Source organism: Crinia signifera, chromosome 2 (genome assembly GCF_055691185.1).
Source record: "Crinia signifera chromosome 2, ASM5569118v1, whole genome shotgun sequence".
Taxonomy (NCBI): domain Eukaryota; kingdom Metazoa; phylum Chordata; class Amphibia; order Anura; family Myobatrachidae; genus Crinia; species Crinia signifera.
Genome location: NC_139218.1, coordinates 68,719,145 through 68,738,239, shown reverse-complemented (window position 1 = coordinate 68,738,239; position 19,095 = coordinate 68,719,145). Strand labels below are relative to the sequence as shown.

The window sequence follows — 19,095 nt, the reverse complement described above, 5'->3', positions numbered from 1 at the left end:
ACCACAACCCTATCACGTATTCCACAAAGCCGTGATAGTGCAGGAAATCTGTGCAAGTTCACAAAACACTGGACGCTCCACACAGGAAAGTAGAAGAGCCCACCCAGGGAGCAGGATGCATTCCACAAGATCCCTGGGCAGAGTATTACCCCTTAGCCCAGGTCAGTGACTAACATGAGGAGCTGACCTGAGCTACGCAAGCTCCTTTGAAACCTTGTAAATTCCAATAATGATGTGCTCACCTGGGAGAGTTCTACAGCTACCTGATTGGTGGGTTCAGGTATCAGGTCTCTCCCTCCTACCTCCCACAGCTCTCACTCTCTTGCTGCCCACCTTGTGTGTCAGGCACCGAGATGTCTGCTAGAGTCCAGAGAGGCACAAAGGGAAGCAAATAGAAGGAATAATCATCCTCTGTGGAGGTGGCCTTTCGGTGAGATGTTATATCCCCCCCCCCCCTGGATACTTCCTGCATGACCATATAAGGATAACAGCTGGATACAGCCGGCATCCCACTGATATCTTCTATGTACATACCGGGTGATCTCATACACAGACTGGCATGCCCTTAATATAACCCATCACCATGCCAGCTCAATGTACCAGGTCACTACACACCTGTACGTACCAAAGTAAGATTACTGCATATAATATACAGGGTAATGCCACATACCTCCCAACTTTAAGAAAGATGGAGGAGGGACAGAGTGTTGCGCGCCCCCGTTTTGATGCTATGGGGGAATGACCCAGAGGCTCTGTGAGCTTCTAGCCATGCCCCCAGCCCCCTAGCTGCGGGAATAGATGCTGTGCGCATGCACACAGCGTTTATTCACCGCTGCTCAGCAGCCAACAGGGGAGACTCACAACAGTCCCCCCTCGCCGCGGGACACTGCCGGCCGCGGGAGGGACGCAGGAATGTCCCTGAAAACCGGGACATTCCCACGGTTTTCGGGACTGTTGGGAGGTATGATGCCATACAGTAGTTGGAGTCCTGGGAATACACAAACACACACAAATGGGTTATAGTGACATGAGCCATAGAGACAAGGGAACAGAAGGGCTAAAAAGTACATTAATCACTACACAGAATGAAATGCCATAATTAGTTTTACTCTAAGCTTAATATCTTCACAGTCAATGTTACAATCAACCTTCTAACTGCTAATTCTTAAGCTGGACATACACAGTCATATAAAATAGCTTTCAGACCAAGAGACATTTTATATGACAGCATGTAACCCACCAAAAATCTGACAGCATATGGCCACACAATACCTGAATTCTTCCCCTGGGAAGGAGCCATTTCCCAATTCCTCTCTAGTAAAGGAAGATGGAATATTCCATGCCTTTAGGTCCGGCAACACATAAACTGTTCGATGCAGCATGTCTGGCTGATCATTATTTTTGTGTCGCCAGTACGCGTACACTTACGTGGCCAATATTGGTTGTATAGTTTATGCACCGCATAAGGGTCAGATTTCATTTCTCATGTTTTCCAACCGGTCAACTGCTTTTGACAATGTCAACCAGCTTCATTCATTTGGGTTCAGGAACACTGCCCACTCATGACTGATAATCTACCTCTAACCTCTCCTTTGTTATCTTACTGTTGGTGTTCCCCAAGGCTTTGTCCTTAATACCCTTCTCTTAATACGTCCACCCCTTGGTGATCTATACTGCTCTCTTGCACTACAATACCACCGATTCACATTTTCACTCTCTCCATGGTATCTAACTGCCTCTTCTTATTAGATAAAAGCTCATTACGAGCAGACATATCTCATTGGCCATGCAGCACAGCAGATGGCCAAAATATGTACATATATTTCTACTGATACATCATCATATCTGGCTGTGTGTATGGGGGATCGGTATACTTACTGCAGGGACCGATGGTGACTGACATCTCTGTGAGAGCATATTTAAATGCCCGACCAGTTGTAACATCACTGCTACGCCACATTAGAGGAATAATTGGTAAGTGTGTATGCACCTAAAAATCATCAAGATAGGTACGCAGATTGGCTGATCCATTAGCCAGGTGTGTACCCAGCTTTACATTTTATACATTACCACAATTCTCATTCCCTCTCGTTCTATTCAGTCTGTCACCTGGCCTCCTCCCTAATTTCTATCTACCATTCCAGCAACTAACACTTACTATATATCATGCTGCTTCCTCCCTAAACACTTACCTCCACCTTCTCAGAATGTCTGCCAGCCTGCAGGGATACAAATGTGCCCTGAAAACTGATCTGTTTAAAGCCTACAATCCCTCCTTTCACTCCTCACATAAGTCCACTTTCATCCCTCCTCATCTCATCACCTCTCATCGTCTTAGACTGTAAACTCTGAAGAGACTTGCCCTGAGCCATATTGGTTCTCATACTGCACTACCCTTATCGCTAGTGCAGTCCCAAACAGTAAATATAATCCTTTATGTTTGTCCTTCCCAGGGCACAGAGTTTTTGGACCGTATTTAATTGTCATATTGCACCCGATATCCCATCTGAAGTGATGGGAGATTGCAGTGCATTTTGTAATTGATGTTAATTTCCGCACTGATCGCGCTCAGTAAGGTTGGGTTTACCCACGAATAGCTGATAAATTGACCAAACTAATGGGCAAACCCGTTTGAGGTGTCTTTTTGTGGGCTTTGGCTCACTTTCTGGGGGGTGCAAGTTGAAATGCCATTGCCGGCAACCAGATGCACCTGAATGGAGCCACATTTGAATAGCTCTTAGGTGTCCAATCCCAGGATTTGGCCCCAAAATGTCAGAGATTTCAATCCCGGGATTGGAGTATCCAACCCTGTGATTTTGGGATTAGACTGCGCATGCAGGGTAGCGTCTGAGCACTTGGCCAGATGCTGCCCGGCTGTTCCCAACGCCGGCATGTCTTGCACTTAAGAAGCTCAGCCGCCCGGCACCTCACTGCCTGGTGCAACACCCACCCACTGCCTCCACCTGACCAACCCACTGCCTCCCCCTTTTCCTATTGCTCCCTTCAAGTAAGGTAATGTGGACGATAGGGAGGGGGGTTTCTATTAGGGATGCCAATCCTGGGATTCCAGAAATAGCGGGATTGATCATTTTTCAATCCAGATTCCCGGGATTAAAAAAATGCCCCAGGATTGGCATCTCTAAATAGCTCTATTGGACGCCCTCTAACGGCATCCATAGAACTCATTTGATTACGGCCCATTGAGTTCTACTGCCAATAAGAATGTTATGATCAGACAATTTGATTTTACATCTGTACATTTTTATATTATATTGTATGCTTATACTATTTAAATTCTCCCTGTAAAGTGCTATGGCCACTTGGAGATGCCTTATAAATAAAAGACTAATAACAGCAAACTGTAAATTATGCCCTTTATGTCACTTGAATATGTAATTGATGTGATAGCAATATTAATTTGCTGTTTTATGTCCTTAAATGAAAGTAATCAAAATACAAAGCTATGGGAAATCAACATTGTCTACTTTCGGCAGTGCCTACTATTAAATACAAAAAAAACCCAACAACAATATATTAATATTGTAAAAAAAAAACCGATGTATTGAAGATTTTGATGCTTTTCCAAAAAGACAAATGTATTTACTGTAAACAGATGTATCTCAGCCTAGGGACCTCTAAGCTATACATATGCGAGACTTCAATATGGATACATGCAATGATAATCACCATACGTTCCTAAACCAACACCTTTGTGGACAAAATAAAGAAATTTGCACAGATAGGATAATGCGTTATAAATAATAACCCATTAGCTGTTGGTAAGTGGCAAGCACCCATTCCAAAAAAAAAAAAAAGTAACATCGAGGAGTCCATCATTTTCCCTTTATCAGTAAGGACTGGAATGGAAAAATGATTAATCTGTCATCAAGTGGCGCTTATGCAACAGATTCCAACATGCTCTGAGCAGAAACTCTGCCTGCCTTTATCCTGCGCTGGCCGTCTCTGTAAAACGCAGCACTTGGCCCAGTGGCTACATAACCAAACATTAGCAGATGAGACGTTGAAATGGTATGAGAGAACATCTTGAAAATATTAATGAGAGAAGTATTATGGAATTGTGTGAGAAATTATATCCAGATAATGAAACGTGTGTATTTAAGTGAATCCAATAATAGCTCTACCCAACCAGTCCTTATTTACACTTTAAAATAAACTGCATATGACTAGTTCACAACATTTGTTTGGAGTGGCTGTTACAGTGTGCCACCGCTTTCTCTTCCAATTGTCAGTCTTCAAGGTGCATTGTTTGCTTATGACTCCCGTAACTTGCAACATATTACATAACTTTTATACTGCTGGCATGGGATTTCCAAAAGGCAGACAAAACTGGGTCCTGGCCAACACGTCACACCAAATTCAGCCTGACAAGCTTCTGTAATGAGCACATGTTCTAAATACAGGAGACAGGAATTCTCTACTGACACGGACTAACACACAAGAGGCACGATATACAGTATATCAGTGTACAGTGTGTACTGTATCTGTGATTTGTATAGCCATATTATGCTTTACGGTTGCTATCATACAATAGGTAGTTTGTTTTAGCTTTTGATTATTTACTTATGTAAGACTTCTTTTAAGGAATATTCAATTTTTTTTCATGTTACAGCGAAAAAAAACTTTTTATTGATTTATTTTTTTAAATATATTGCCATTTTGCCCAGGATTACACTTGCCATACATAACTAATACTATGTTAAGCACATGGCTTACACGTTGAGTAACTCACTGGTCTTGCCTCCATCGCCAAATGAAACAGCACAAGTTGTCATGGCAGCCTTGTCATCAGAGCCAGATTAAGGTCTAAATGGGCCTGGAGCTGAAAATGATCAAGGGCCTATTATGCGCAATAATAGGGGTGGTGGCCAGCACCTAATTATGTGGGGGGCATGACCAGTGTTTTGGTTGGGTGGTCTGCTCATGAGTGTGTCTCTATTTGTGTAAATACTTTCAACTATTTATATATGCCTGGAAAAGGCAGGGGGCTGGCATAGGAAAAATGCAGGGAGATATATTGGTGGGTGCCCTCCAAAGGTGCACCCACAGGATGCCAATGTCCTAAGATACTTGCGGGGTGAGGCGGCATTCAAGTCATAAAAAAAATACTGAAAGCCAAAACTTGGTAGACAACATTTCAGCACGTTTTATATGGTCACCTAAGTTTACCACACCATATACCCCTTATACAAATCATGCAACACAATCGTAACGCCCTTATACTGTACTTGCCTCTTACACATTATGCCACATGGAATGAGCCAAAATTCACACCGATTGAGCCAAATTTCACATTATGCCACACAGATAAAGGCAAAATTCACATTTTGCCACATGAATCAAGCCAAAATACACACTATACGAGGCATGTCCAAACAGTGGCCCTCCAGCTGTTGTGAAACTACGCGTCCCAGCATGCCTTGACATAGTTTTAGCAATCCTTAATAGCAAAACTGTGGCAATGCATGATGAGACTTGTAGTTTCACAACAGCTTGAGGGACATCGTTTGGACATGCCTGCACTATACTAAACAGATTGAGCAGTAATGCACAATATGCTTCATAAATAGGGGCATTGCGCGCCTAAGGCGCGCATTAAAAATTTACACCATAATGCCCATTACATGACAAGCCTCACACCATAATCTCCAATACATATTATGCCAAACACCATAATGCCTATTAAAGGGAAAACCCCCGTTTTACCGCATTTTTCTATGTACTATTACCCGGCTGCATCGTTATCGCAGGGCAGGGTATAGCCACCCTTGGGTGGCAATACCCTATAGAAGCCTATGGGCTTCTTTTCGCCGCGTCGCCGCAACCCCGCCACCTCGCCGACCCACCCTCTCCCCCTCCCTTGGGCTTACCTACTTGCAGGTCCTCCTGGACCCCGGAAGGTAAGCCCTTCCTCCCCCTATCAACGCAGACGGACGTCCTTCCGGCTGCAGGGGGGAGGAGGAGGCACCGGGGACAGCCTGCTTAGCCTAGCGTGAAGGCATCAGGAGCCGGCTGGGAGGTGACGGAGACCCCCCGCAGACCACAGTACAGGTATCGCGGGGGGGGGTCTCCGTTACCGCACCGCGATGCCAGCCGCATATGTTAGTACATATGTGCTGGCATCGCGGCGGACAGCCGGCGAAGGGCGGCGATGTATATTAATACATCCCGCCCTAAGTATTGCTTACCTACATGTTCATTGCCAGGGGTTCCATGCACATTGCCAGGGGTTCCATGCTTGTTGCTATGTGGGATTACAAGCTCATTGCCAAGGGGAATAGATGCTTGTGGTAACTGGGGGACAGCCACTGCTGGGAAGAAATGACAGCCATTGACAGCCGGGCAGAGTGCAGGGGGCTACCTTACTGTATTCAGAGCATTGCATGTCCTGGCTATTTGAAATAATACCCCTTTCACACCAGAAAATGCAGGGACTTACCTGGGAATATGGTCCCAGGATCATGCAGGGACATTCCCGGTATGGCCCCTTTTACACCAGCCTAGTCCCTGCATTTTCTGGTGTGAAGGGGAGAGAAAACTGCCCCCCTTTAAACAACCAGTTATATCTTCAGAACCAACTGACCCATTTACATGTAGGCTTCGAATGATTTTGGTCCGGTGAAACTGGGCCGTTTGGTTCCAGAGAAATCTTTCCTCCAACAACATGAACTGCCATGAAATTACATTTCAGAAATGCAAAAAAAAAAATTGGTTTACCCGCAATATCTCTAGAACCAATGAACCCATATGGACCAGCCTGGTATTAGATTAAAGGCTCAGCGATATGGGTTAGACTGAGATCAACCTCGAGCTTCTGTGATGCCGGCGGAGGAACTGGCAGCCGTTGGAATCGGGTGGAGGTCGGAATTAGCGGGACCCATGTTATCCTATGGGGAAAACGTTCCAGTTTGCCTGGTGGTATCTCTTGTTCCCGGGGGACTAGCGACGCGGGGCCGGGCTCGTTGGAAAGCCCTGGCCCTCAGCTACAAAATGGGCCTATTTGGAGAGTGGGCCTGGAGCTGTAGCTCCATCAGGCCCATTGTTAATCCGGCCCTGCTTGTCATCGCTGGGGGGGAAGCCGCTCAGTGCATTCACACTGAGCGGCCTTCCCCCTGCCCGGCACTGTCAGCCGTCCACAAAGCCGCTCATCTGCTGGTTGTACCAGCAGATGAGCGGCGGCTGGCAACGATGATGCGGGATTTCAAGCTGAAGGACGCTCAGACAAGAAAACTGTGCGGCTTTCAGATGAAAGTCGCCCAGTGTGTATGGGCCTTAAATTCTAAATATGGTCACTTACTGTTTATATGATGTTGAAACTATTTGTCAGTGGTCATGCCCTGTCATAATGTAGCTCTATTCTGTCCTCTCAGCTAGCCATAGCCATTCTGTCGCTGTTCACTCTCACGCATGCACCATGCGTATGGAGCACATCTGCAGTCATTCAAGAATCGCTCGATTTGCAAATTTGCTGATTAGCGATTTATGCTGAAGTGGGCCCAGAGTCACAGTATTAGCACAGAAACTTGGGATTGGATGTGTCCCATACTGTAAAGCCCCTTTCACATTGCAGTTTTAACACGGCATATTGCCGATTTTTAACTGCTTTAAAACGGTACTAGCTGCAATATGAAAGCTCCACAATCAATTTACCGGTTACAAAATACTGGTATTTTGAAACGTGTTAAAAGCAGGATCCTACACGTCTCAGAGCCGTTTTCCCTGCAGTCTGAATAGCTCAGAAACGGTATTTGCTACAAATGATAACCACACTTGATCCCCGCCCACAAGCAGGAAAAAAACATTTAAAATGACATTGTATGGCTTTTTATGGGTGAAACGGGTTGAATCTGAAGGTACAAAAACGGTATTGAAACTGCAATATACCTTTACAACATGCAATATGAAAGGGGTTTAACTGGCTTTTGACCCGTTTTAAGACACGTTTACAAAAACGGGTTGAAAGCAGGTTTTTGCAATGTGAAACCAGCTTAAATCAGTGGTTCTTAAACTTCCTTGAATCACAGTGCCCTAGAGCAGTGATGGCTAACCTTGACGCTCCAGCTGTTGTTGAACTACACATCCCAGCATGCCCTGCATCACTTTTAGAATGACCAAATAGTAAGACTGTAGCAGGGAATGTTGGGATGTGTAGTTCAACAACAGCTGGAGTGTCAAAGTTAGCCATAACTGCCCTGGAGCATCAGTATTTTTTTTATGGCACCCCTAGGCCAAAGAGAAAATCAGCAAAAACTATTATTATTTTATTAATTGTGCTTTCCTGACATCATTAGGTTCAGTTACATGGTGGTGGTCAGAGTTGACCACATATTTATGATGGGCAGCTGCTAGCACTGGTTTTGCTTATTGCATTGACGAAAAATACAGGATCAACGTGTGGTAGCCAGTTTCGGAACCACTGCTGTCATATCTAACTTTAAAATATATGTGGACTCTGTGGAAAACTATTTTTTATTTAGAGGCTGCAGGTAGACTGTTTTAAATAAAGTTCACAGAGCTCCAATGTGACTTCTAGTGGGATACATATGATATACCGGTGGTAGGGATGGCAGGGGTTAAAAGGCTGGCCACGGCATCTCATACAGAGAATCCAGACAGCGGATTCATAAGTGAGTTAACCCTCTCCCCCTTAACTCTCCCTGCTTGCAGCCCAACACCATTAAACCTCCTCCCCCCGCAGCCCGACTCTAAAGGCTCCCATACACCTCTGAGATTTGGAGGCACATCATGGGTGCTTTTTAGGTGAGACAGGAAGGATGAGACCAAGTCGTCCAGTAAACATTGATGGCACTTCATTCATTTAAACATTTTGTTTCTCTCCTCATATGCTTGGTAAAATACCCTTTGACATAAACCAAAGTCTCTGCCCAGAGAGAGTGAATCCCACCCCGTGATGTGGGTGCTAGGAGGGGAGAATTTGGGCTTTTCTGCATCAGATAAGCAGGTCGCACTGTAGACTGGTAACCATTAGTAGGTGACAAAAATGGGTCAGAAATGGCCAGCCATTGCAGTACAATGTGGTGAGCAGAATTTAGTCAGCAGCATAGCCAAAATCAAAACAAGAAAGTCAGCCACAGGACCATATTTGAATTTCTCTGATAGTTAGAAAGAGAAGAAGCCTCGCCTTCACACAATTGTGCCCCCCCCCCCCCCGCCTCTCTTGGTGCCACTGTTATGTAGATAGATGGACATGACCCCTCCTGTGGCAATAATTTATTTTCTTTATCACTTGACTGATGTCACTGCTCCAGCAAAGGCCCTACTACTACTACTACTCGGGACTGCACACAGATGATTAGCACAAGTGGAGAGAAGGTCAATTTCATTTGGGCACTTTTCTGCAGATGACAAGTAGGACTCATCATTCGCAGTTTTGGAGGTATATAAGGATGACAAATGCCATTTGTCCTCAGCAGCATAAGGGTTGAACGAGCTCTGTGCTGTGCACTTTTTGTTAATCGAAATTGAGCCTTAAAGCATTTGTACAAGACCAGCAGCTGCCCTGATTCATTCATTCTTCAATCATTAAATCTCCTTGAGCAAGATATTCTGACCACAACGTATGGCCTGCACCCAGACCAAAACCCTAACGTGTTTTGGACCTCAGGCATAGGATTCATCCTAACATCTCTCTGAAACAGGGCCGGACTGGGACCAAAAACTGGCCCTGGCATTTTGAGCCCACAGGCCCACCTGCATCAGGTGCGACCCTTGCCAGATGGCCAGTCCGGCCCTGCTCTGAAAGGATACATAGAGAGTCACTGAAATTATGAACTTCTGTTAATATTACTGTATTTATGAGCTTTTACCTAAATACGTTAGAGAAGCCTGTAACTGAATTCAATGAACTTTTTATATTCCACACACACCTTCCACGACCTGTTTTCCATCTGCCTTTCTTCTTGTATTAGTACATACACTGAAAACTGCTTATCTACAGCCATCCATTGCATCGTCATTCCATTCCCTATTCCTTTAATAATCACAGCCATTTACTTCCATCACATTATCCCAGTATTAGGCTCTTCTCTTAACATTTATGCCATTTAATCTAACCTTGGCCCTTATTCTAGTTCGGACGGTACGGCCCGCGTGCGGCCGTACCGCCGATGTTTTTATTCTGCACATGCGCAGAGGTCAATCTGCGAATGTGCAGCCCCCTTCGCCGCAGACGGATTTCGTCCGCCGCAAAGGGGGCGTATAGGGGCGTGAGGGGCTTCAGACCCTCATTACCCTATGTGTACGCCCCGCGTTTCATGGGCGTTCCCATGCAAACGCGGGGCGTATGCATGGTAATGAGGGTATGACGCAACTCATGGGGGCGGAAAGCTGACGTCGCCGGATGTCAGCTTTCAGCCCCCATACAAGCTAGCACACGGACGATTGTCCGTGTGGTCTCAGCTTGCGGGAGCTGCTGGGGCGTGCGGACCTGCCTTCGATGGTCGACGACCATCGAATGCAGGGGGCAGCTCCCACCATGGTGGAGGCGTACGCCTCCACCATTTTTATGCGGATCGCCAGCCGTCCGTGTACGGACGGCCGTGGCGATCCGTCTCGTGGGCGGGGTTTGGTTTGTGCGGCCGGAGCACCGTGTGCGGCTCCCGCCGCACCAACCAGAATAAGAGCCCTTATTATTTAGGTATATCATACAAATTGTGGGATGCACTTTAATCTTTTTGTATAATTAATAATGCCTTTTTACAAGTAATGTAAACTATGAATGTTATTGCATTAGGTATAAACCTTAATGACTTTCTAACTAATTGTTATGCATAGTTTACCAATTGTTATTTACCTGGATAGATAAAGAATATAGGATGGATTCTTTGTATAGCACTATGTAATATGTTGGTACTATATAAAGCATCTATATATATAAACCTTGAGAAAGCCCCTTCTGGTGAAACGATCGTCGGTGAAGCCCAGATGCCTGTCACATGGTGTCCTCCGCAGCGGGGTTCTGGTGAAAGCCTCAGCCTCCGTTCGTGGCCGGACGGCCAGGTACACTATTGCTTCTCCTCCACACTCCCCCAGCTGCTCTCTATCTCTCCTTGAAGGACGGGCACCAACCCCGATCCAAGCTGCTTACCCCACTGTCCCTGTCCTCCTTTCATAGCCGGGCTGTTGGCCGTGTGGCGCTCATCCTGCACCACTGCGGCACTTCTGTATGTGGAGGACAGCACATCGGTCCATCAAAAGGGCTGTACAGTATCTGCACTATTGAAGCTTGCCTATTTTGAAAACACCCATCCACTCGGGTCTGTGCAAACCCACCCTGCGCTGGAGATTCCTCTATTCAAGGGGGGGGGGGGGGGGGGGGGCAGTTAGACCTGAGGGGACAGCAGTTTTTTATACCTTTTCTCCTAAATTATTCCCACTGCAAATAGAGCAGGCTCACCCACAATACCTACAAGAGCCCACCAAATTATTTTGATGGCAGCTGACAAATCATTGGACTCATATGATAGTTGAGAAGGGTGACCTCTCTAATATATGCAAATTCCCCATTTTTTGTTACAGGTATATATAGTCGGGTAGCAGCAGCTTTAAGGGAAAAAAAGGAGTTTTTTTCCTTTCATATCCCCCCCAAATCCTGAATCAAAAGTGTTTTCCCACAATACCTCAGAAGCCCACTGACTGACAGTGGAAGCCGGCAAGTCTTACTAAGGGTTTTTGACCAATAAACAGGCAAGGGGACTTCCTGGTAATACATCAAATAACCAATTCTTGCCATAGGTACATAAAGTAGGATAGAAAACACACATCCAGGACCAACAGGGATATTTCATACTTTATCTCTCTCCCTTACTATCTCTCCCCCACTCTTCATTTTCGTCTTTTTTCTGTTTTCCCCTTTTTTTCCCTCTTTTTCCTTTTCTGTCTTGAGGGGAGGAGGAAGAGCAACCTTCACTTTATAAATTTCAGAACTATTTAAGGTCCATATACCTGTACCTGCACCAAGATTTTCTAATTGGTTTTCATATAAATTATTTGATATTCCCCTGCTGCGGAACAAAACAATGGCATATTTTAAGAGCCATAGGGGCAGATTTATTAAGCTTGGCGAAGAGATAAACTGGAGATAAAGCAGAGAAAAGGTAAAAGGAGATAAAGCACCAGCCAATCAGCTCCCAACTGTCTTTTTCAAACACAGCTGATTGGCTGGTGCTTTATCTCCTTTTACCTTTTCTCCGCTTTATCTCCAGTTTATCTCTTCTCAAAGCTTGATAAATATGCCCCATTGACATTAATCTATAACTGTCTCTTTTCTATATTTAAAAAAAAAAATTTCACTGATTAAATTGAATATCTTTTATTACTCTGTAAACATTTGATTTGAACGTAACGTGGTCAATTGTAGATACCGCTCCATATAGGGTTACAGCATATTTTGTGCTTAATCGCTGCTCTAATAAACACACTCAAATAACATATATCCTTTGCATCAACAAACAGGCTGGAGTTCTATCTCTCATTAGACACAGTGCTTCTTCACAATAAACTCTGTGTTAGCCACTGTTTGATACATTTGTTATTCATACCTTGTGGAAAATTGATTTCTTGTTACATTTGTTACATTCCTCTAGGCCAGGGGCGGGGAACCTTTTTGGTGACAAGGGCTGTTTGTATTGGCGAAAAATGCCTCACAGGCCATATACTGTGTACAAATTCACCTGCGGCAACCGCCCCACGCTACAGCGGATGCCGCAGTTTAAGAATTGCTGGTCTGTGTGGTCCGACGGCTGTGCAGGGAGTCAAGTATAGGGGAAATCTCCCGAGAGGTCGGTAACTCTCGCGAGATTTCCCCTGTACTTGACTCCCTCCGCAGCCGCCGGGCGGGTGGGTGGGCTGGACAGACCGGCTGCAGGGGCCGTATACGGCCCGCGGACCGGAGGTTCCCCACCGCTGCTCTAGGCTGAACCAGATACCTATGAAAAACTTTCTCTAGCTGGTAATTTAATACTAGTATAGAGATTGGAGGCAGAATCATTCAGAACCCTATATTTGCGGCACACCTACGTAACAAGTGTTTTTGATTCTCATCTAACCTTTTTGTGTGTATAATTATATATATATATATATACATATGTCTTTAAATGTGGTGTTGCTTTTTCACTGGTCCACTATAATGGTGTATCCGTTTTTCTATGTGGTGATTGTATACATGCTACATTTGTAGCGATGGTGTATTTGTCATTATTTGTATCCTTGTTTGTATATATTTTTTTGTATCTATTGTGCTGTATGATGACGTCACCCCCGCCGGCTGCGTTCCGGATGTGGGAGGTGTCTGTTGGAAGCCGTTTGCTATATATACTGTGTTTGTCTATTTGCACTTTGGCTTGACAAAAACTCTAATAAAAGAGTTGAAACATTGCTGTAAAGAAACCTTGTTCATGGCATGATTTCCTCTACATTGCCCTATTACAAGACCGGAGTGACGCTGACTATTCTTGCTATATATATACATATATATATATATATATATATATATATATATATATATACAGTTTATGTCTGTCTAGTAAAATGTTTTAGAGATATTAATAAAAGTAAATTCTTAATACACCTCACTCTTATCCTTACACATCCCCATTCCCTTATATTGTGATACTAGCATTGACTGCTGAATTAGGGGCTTTGATATGTTGAGTCCTTTGCGTTGCCCTACATATCTTCATTTATTCTTCATAAATTAGAAATTACGCTACATAATTTCCATACAAGAGTGCCCCAACAAAAAAGAGAGTATTTTTCTTCTTTCTTTTCAAATATATAAAAGACTAACTACTCCTCACCTCTATAAGGGGAAGTACCACCAGTGACCAATGGAGGTCACTCAACTGACCAAATTACTCCTTTGTGTGCTAAATGGCATAATAAAAAGTGAAAGCAATTTTTGCAGGGACACTGGTCTGTTTCAAACTTGCTGGACATGGAGAGAGACAGCTGTGAAATATTGGAGGGACTGCGGGTGGGGTGGAGAGTTTGAGGTGTTAAAACTGCCACAGCTCAATTGAAAGAAAAAACTGTCACTGCCCAAAGTGAAAGTACATTGCAGAAACTGTCATTTTGACAGGATATTTACAATATAATATAGTGAGAACTTGGTTGCTTTTTTCCTGATTACTGATCTGACTGCAAGGCTTTCTTCCTGGAATAATTGTCAGCCCTCCCACTTAGTGGCGATACTGCACAAACAATGTGTGAACAATCATGTCACACATACAAACAGGTAGTTTGGTACGTCATGTGACACACATTCTGCATGGTCTATTAGGAGGTCTATAATTACATGGAAAGTACATTATATGGTATCCTGCCATTCATTGGTCTGTATCAATTAACACATTCAGAAAATAATATTTTGACATCTGGAAGTAAATGGCATGACACTTTAACCAAGTGCCACACAATGAATGTCTGAGGGGTAACAGCAGCACAGGTGGAAGGCATGTGTACAGAAATGTGATTAATGTCAGCACTGCCTTGCAACAAAAGCTTGTTAAATATTCTCATTCTTCTGAATAATGTGACAAACTAAAAAAATTTAAATTTTGAAACAAATCTCAAATAACTTCTATGCCCCCGTCCGTTCTGTACTTTGAAAGTACACATCGTATCGGATCGCATCCCTTGTGCATGCATTGTGCATGCACTGCGATCCGATACGATGTGTACCTAGTACAAAAAGTATGTGCAGCACATACTTTTTGTATATGTGATGCGGGGGAGCGCGCATCGCATAGTACAGAAGGAGCCGGCAAAAACGGAGCGTGTATGGGCTCCTTAAGAATCATTTAGATAATTCATAAAGCTCAATCTATTCATCCAAATGCTTTTCTGTACAAACTTAAAATATTAGGCAGTGTTGCAAAACATATATAGGGCTGTATTTAATGCGGGGGGCGAGCAGCGGCGAGGGGGGTTTGTATGGAGAGGATGGCTTTTTTAGGGAGGAAAAGCAATCCTTGCCGTCCAGCCCCCTCGCCGACTGCTCGTCTATGTTCCGGGGAATCGCCATCAGAGGACATCGAGGATTCCCCGGAACGGCGCGATTTACCGCAAATGCAGGAAGCCTGCTGCATATAGCGGTGAGGCTCGCCATTTTGACATCCGCATTCGCTGTTTCCACTTCACCTCAGGGAGCAGGCAAGGTGGAAACAGTGAGTGAGGGGGGCCATTGAATACTCTGAAGGTAAACTATCGGCACTGCTCGCCGTATAGTTAGCCGTCAGCCACTCCCCCCCCCCCCCCCGCATTGAATATACCCGATAGTATGAGCATGCTGCAAATGCTCTTACCTGCAAGTGAAAGTGGGTATAATGGGTAACTACTGTAGAGCCAAAAGGTTCTATTTTCTTACCTAATTGCAGGTTTATAATAGCAAAATAATCATTTTTGGGCCAGTGGGTAAGAGTCCAAATACCTTCTAGTGACAAATGATTGTGAATCCTGACACAGACACATTTCATGACTGGCAGCGTATTAATGCCATGCTTTCCAACATGGCATACATAACATCTAGTAATCCTTTCAGATGGATATATTTTGTAACCTTAATAATCCAACTGCTATGTGAATACAAAATACAATACAATAAATGACATAAGAAAATGTCACCTAATCTAGTTCCATGCATGATCAGATTGGAAAGTGATGCTGCCATTTGAAGCACAGGCCATACAGCAGGATGGGCCCTGCTGGGCAACACAAAAAGTGTATGTAACCAATGCACAAGTAGCGCTAGTGCTACATACTTATATGTGATGTACAGGAACGGGGGTCAAATTTATAGGAACAAGATACTCCAAACAACACACACAAGGGATCGGAGGTCATTGAACTGAAGAGTTTACAGTCTAGGTATGTAAATCCAATAGGCCACAACAATATGGCACTGTGTTTGCCCAATTATAGCAGGTTAGTCTTGGGTCTGCTAATTATGTATTCTTACGAGTGTGACTATCTGACCTACCGTTTGGCCTAGGTATGACCTAGGCCCTTATTCTGGCTGCTTGCAAGTCCCCCACACGCCACCCGCAGAATGCCGGTCTGTGCGCCCCGTCTCACGCCAGGTTTGTTCGCACTGGCTGTTTAACATAAACATTCATTTGCAGGCTATGCGGTAACACCCACATCATTCGATGATAGCTGACCATTGAATGATTTGGTGAGTGCACACATATCCAGGGTGACTCTCAGGTCACTTAGATATGCGTGCACACTCGCCAGGAAGTGGGGGAGCAGCTGACATCCGGCCATGTTACGGGCCAATTGCCATGGGAACAGCCAGTGAAATGCTGTATGTCCCTGCCACCACACGCCCCCCACCTGCAGTCTTGGGTGTATGCGCCCGGCAAACCGTCTGTTCGCTGTGGCAGTACGCAACCGGCATATGCACAACATCGGTCCCCCGGTGTGAATGAACAAGAATAACCCCCTAATGCGACTTCACATAGGTTATATGTGGCAAAACACGCCAGGTGCGGGGCCCTGACCATGTCCTTTTTAACCTGCCCTTTCCTGTTACATTAATATCCTTCATGTTTTATTATTTCTATTCTGTCCTATTTCCTGCAGTCTGACCAGTCACGGTGATTGTTTTACAGATGCATACACCAAGGATGAATTTCCTCCATGCAACAGACCTGTACATATCAAATTAAAATCCTGTAAGCATTGTGCATGGCAGGAAAGGAAATTACTCATATTGACAGTCAGCTCTCATTGGAATGTGTGTGTCATTGATAGGACAAGATGGCTGCTTTAATATACTATAGTGACATACTGTACACCCCACATGAGCAGACTATTGTAGATGTTAATGCATCTGTAATAAATCTTACTTTGCAACACACCGTACTGTACATAATTAATACCAATGTCATTGCTTACATGCCACACAAATAAAAGTATGGGGCTGCGCACAAACTTTGCAGAGCACAAGAAATCTTCACTCGCATGATACAACAAATGATGACAGCCCTTCAGGCAGTTGTGCCTGTTCTGGTGGCATTAGTGAAATAAAATGACGTTTTGTAGTAGAGAATGTTGCAGCAGCTAAAGAAGGAGACCGGCTGCTTGCTGCAGAGAAGAGAGGTCACTTTCCAAATATAGCAATAACAGAGCATTCCCTTACAGGTCCTGTGACCAGTGAGGCATGGAGAAGTGACAAAAAGCTAAATTATTCTATATGTAGCACTAAATAGGGAAAGCATAATAACTGATGATGTGTCTGATTTCCAATACCAAGAACCAGTAACAGATCAATACATTTCTGCAGTCTTGTCCAATAACATGACGCTATAGGCTACAGTACTGCTTGGTACTGCTGCTGCTTACTGCCTAAGTAAATGACAACTGTCTTACCTTGATCAGTGGGGTGGATGACAGCACCTGACAGATGTTTGGGCACTAGTGATTATAGGTATGTCCTTTTTCTTGTATCCTGGTCAGGGGGTGGCTGTGGGGTATCTGCTTCTCCTGCCTGGCTGAGTCTGTGTGCCCAGCTAGCATGCACTCCCTCTGTCCAGTGCTGAGCTGCCTGCTCTCTGCTCCCAGTCAGGAATTGACGAAAGGGTCTAGTGTGTGAGTGTGTGTGTGTGTTGCAGGAGACTACTGCTGCAGTAACAGCTGCTGCTATCAACATTCAAGCAAAATAACTCAACACCCAACAGCTGAAAGACAGAATGATGGGGTGAGGAGGGGAAATGTACAACAAAGGGAGGAGTAGTGCCTCTTCCTCTATGACTGGCTGTATTGTCCCTTCAAATATTTTTTTAAAGACATAACAAATGTTTCAGATACGATGCCACATTAATAACCCGTGTGACTTCACAGTACTGTACATGTCAAGTCACAGTCTGACTGCATTTAGCCAAAGACATGTGAAACTTTGCTTAGAAGTCATTCAGGATGGTTGTAAACATTCCTATGCCTGAAGATGTAACTGTGTGACATCATCCCATAGGGTCCCATGATACAGAATGGGAATGCAATACCCAAAACAAAACCGCGCTGGAGCAGTACACCTGTATAGTGGCTAGTGTTCATTCTAGCACCCGCTATATTTGAAAACCCATGCAGTTCCTCTTCCCTTCACTGTCTGCTCTGGTGTTTCTAGCACAGGTCTGGTTTGCATATCAGAGCTGATATACAGACCACACTGTGCTAGAAGCACTACAGCAGACAGCGACACCCCAGGCAGGGAAGAGGAACTGCATGGGTTTTCAAATATAGCGGGTGCTAGAATGAACACTAGTGGCATTATATGCTCATGGTTTACTAGACATTATCATGGGTGAGTACTATCACCTAACCCAGCAGTTCCCAAACTGTGTGCCTAGGCACCCTGGGGTGCCACTGCCTTGGGTTGGTGGCCAAGGACCATGGTCAAATGGATGGGCAAACCCAGTGCTAGTGACTGCCAATCATAAAAAATATGGACAACTGTGCACCACCACATAACATGTAATATTTATTTTCGCTAGCTGTGCCATGACAAAAATGCTGATACTCTAGCATGAGGTGAATTAAGAAAGTTTGGGAACCACTGACCTAACCCATAGTAGATACAAAAGATAGGCCACTAACAGGCTTCTAAATGCTTAATGGCCAGATGTACAGTATCAAGCTTAAAAAAGTGACCTAAAGGAGAGTGTTAAACCACCAGCAAATCAGTTCTTAACTGTCATGTAACATGATAGATTTGTAAAATGACAGATAGGAGACAACAGGTTGTTTATCACTCTCCATTGGATCACTTTTTGAAGCTTGATACATCTGTCCCTAAGTGAGAACACTCCACCACACCTGGTGGTAACTGTAGATATATTTGGAATGCCTTAAACCAGGCATGTCCAAAGTCTGGCCCAGGGGCCAATTGCGGCCCGTGCTGTCATTTCAAGCGGCCCGCGGCCTCCAGCCAGAAGCGGGTTGAGCATCAGATGCGGGACACACAGCACTAAAGGTGGGGCCCCGGCGAGCGTGCCTTTACCTTGCTGTCTGCAGCACTGAGGAGGTTCCGGCCACCACAGTGAGATGTGTTTGGCGTCT

At 44.6% G+C, this 19,095-nt stretch overlaps 1 protein-coding gene across 2 annotated transcripts in view; it reads right to left on the bottom strand.

Annotated features, from left to right (window-relative positions):
- The window catches only part of CORO6 (coronin 6), a 97,244-nt gene extending 79,515 nt beyond the window's left edge, over nt 1–17,729 (bottom strand). The window contains exon 1 of one of the 2 annotated variants that reach the window (XM_083172310.1): nt 17,410–17,729. The gene's annotated coding sequence lies outside the window, so the exon portion shown is untranslated. The remainder of the gene's footprint in view (nt 1–17,409) is intronic. The other variant, XM_083172309.1, reaches the window with a different exon arrangement.
- Between the last annotated feature and the right edge of the window lie 1,366 nt (nt 17,730–19,095).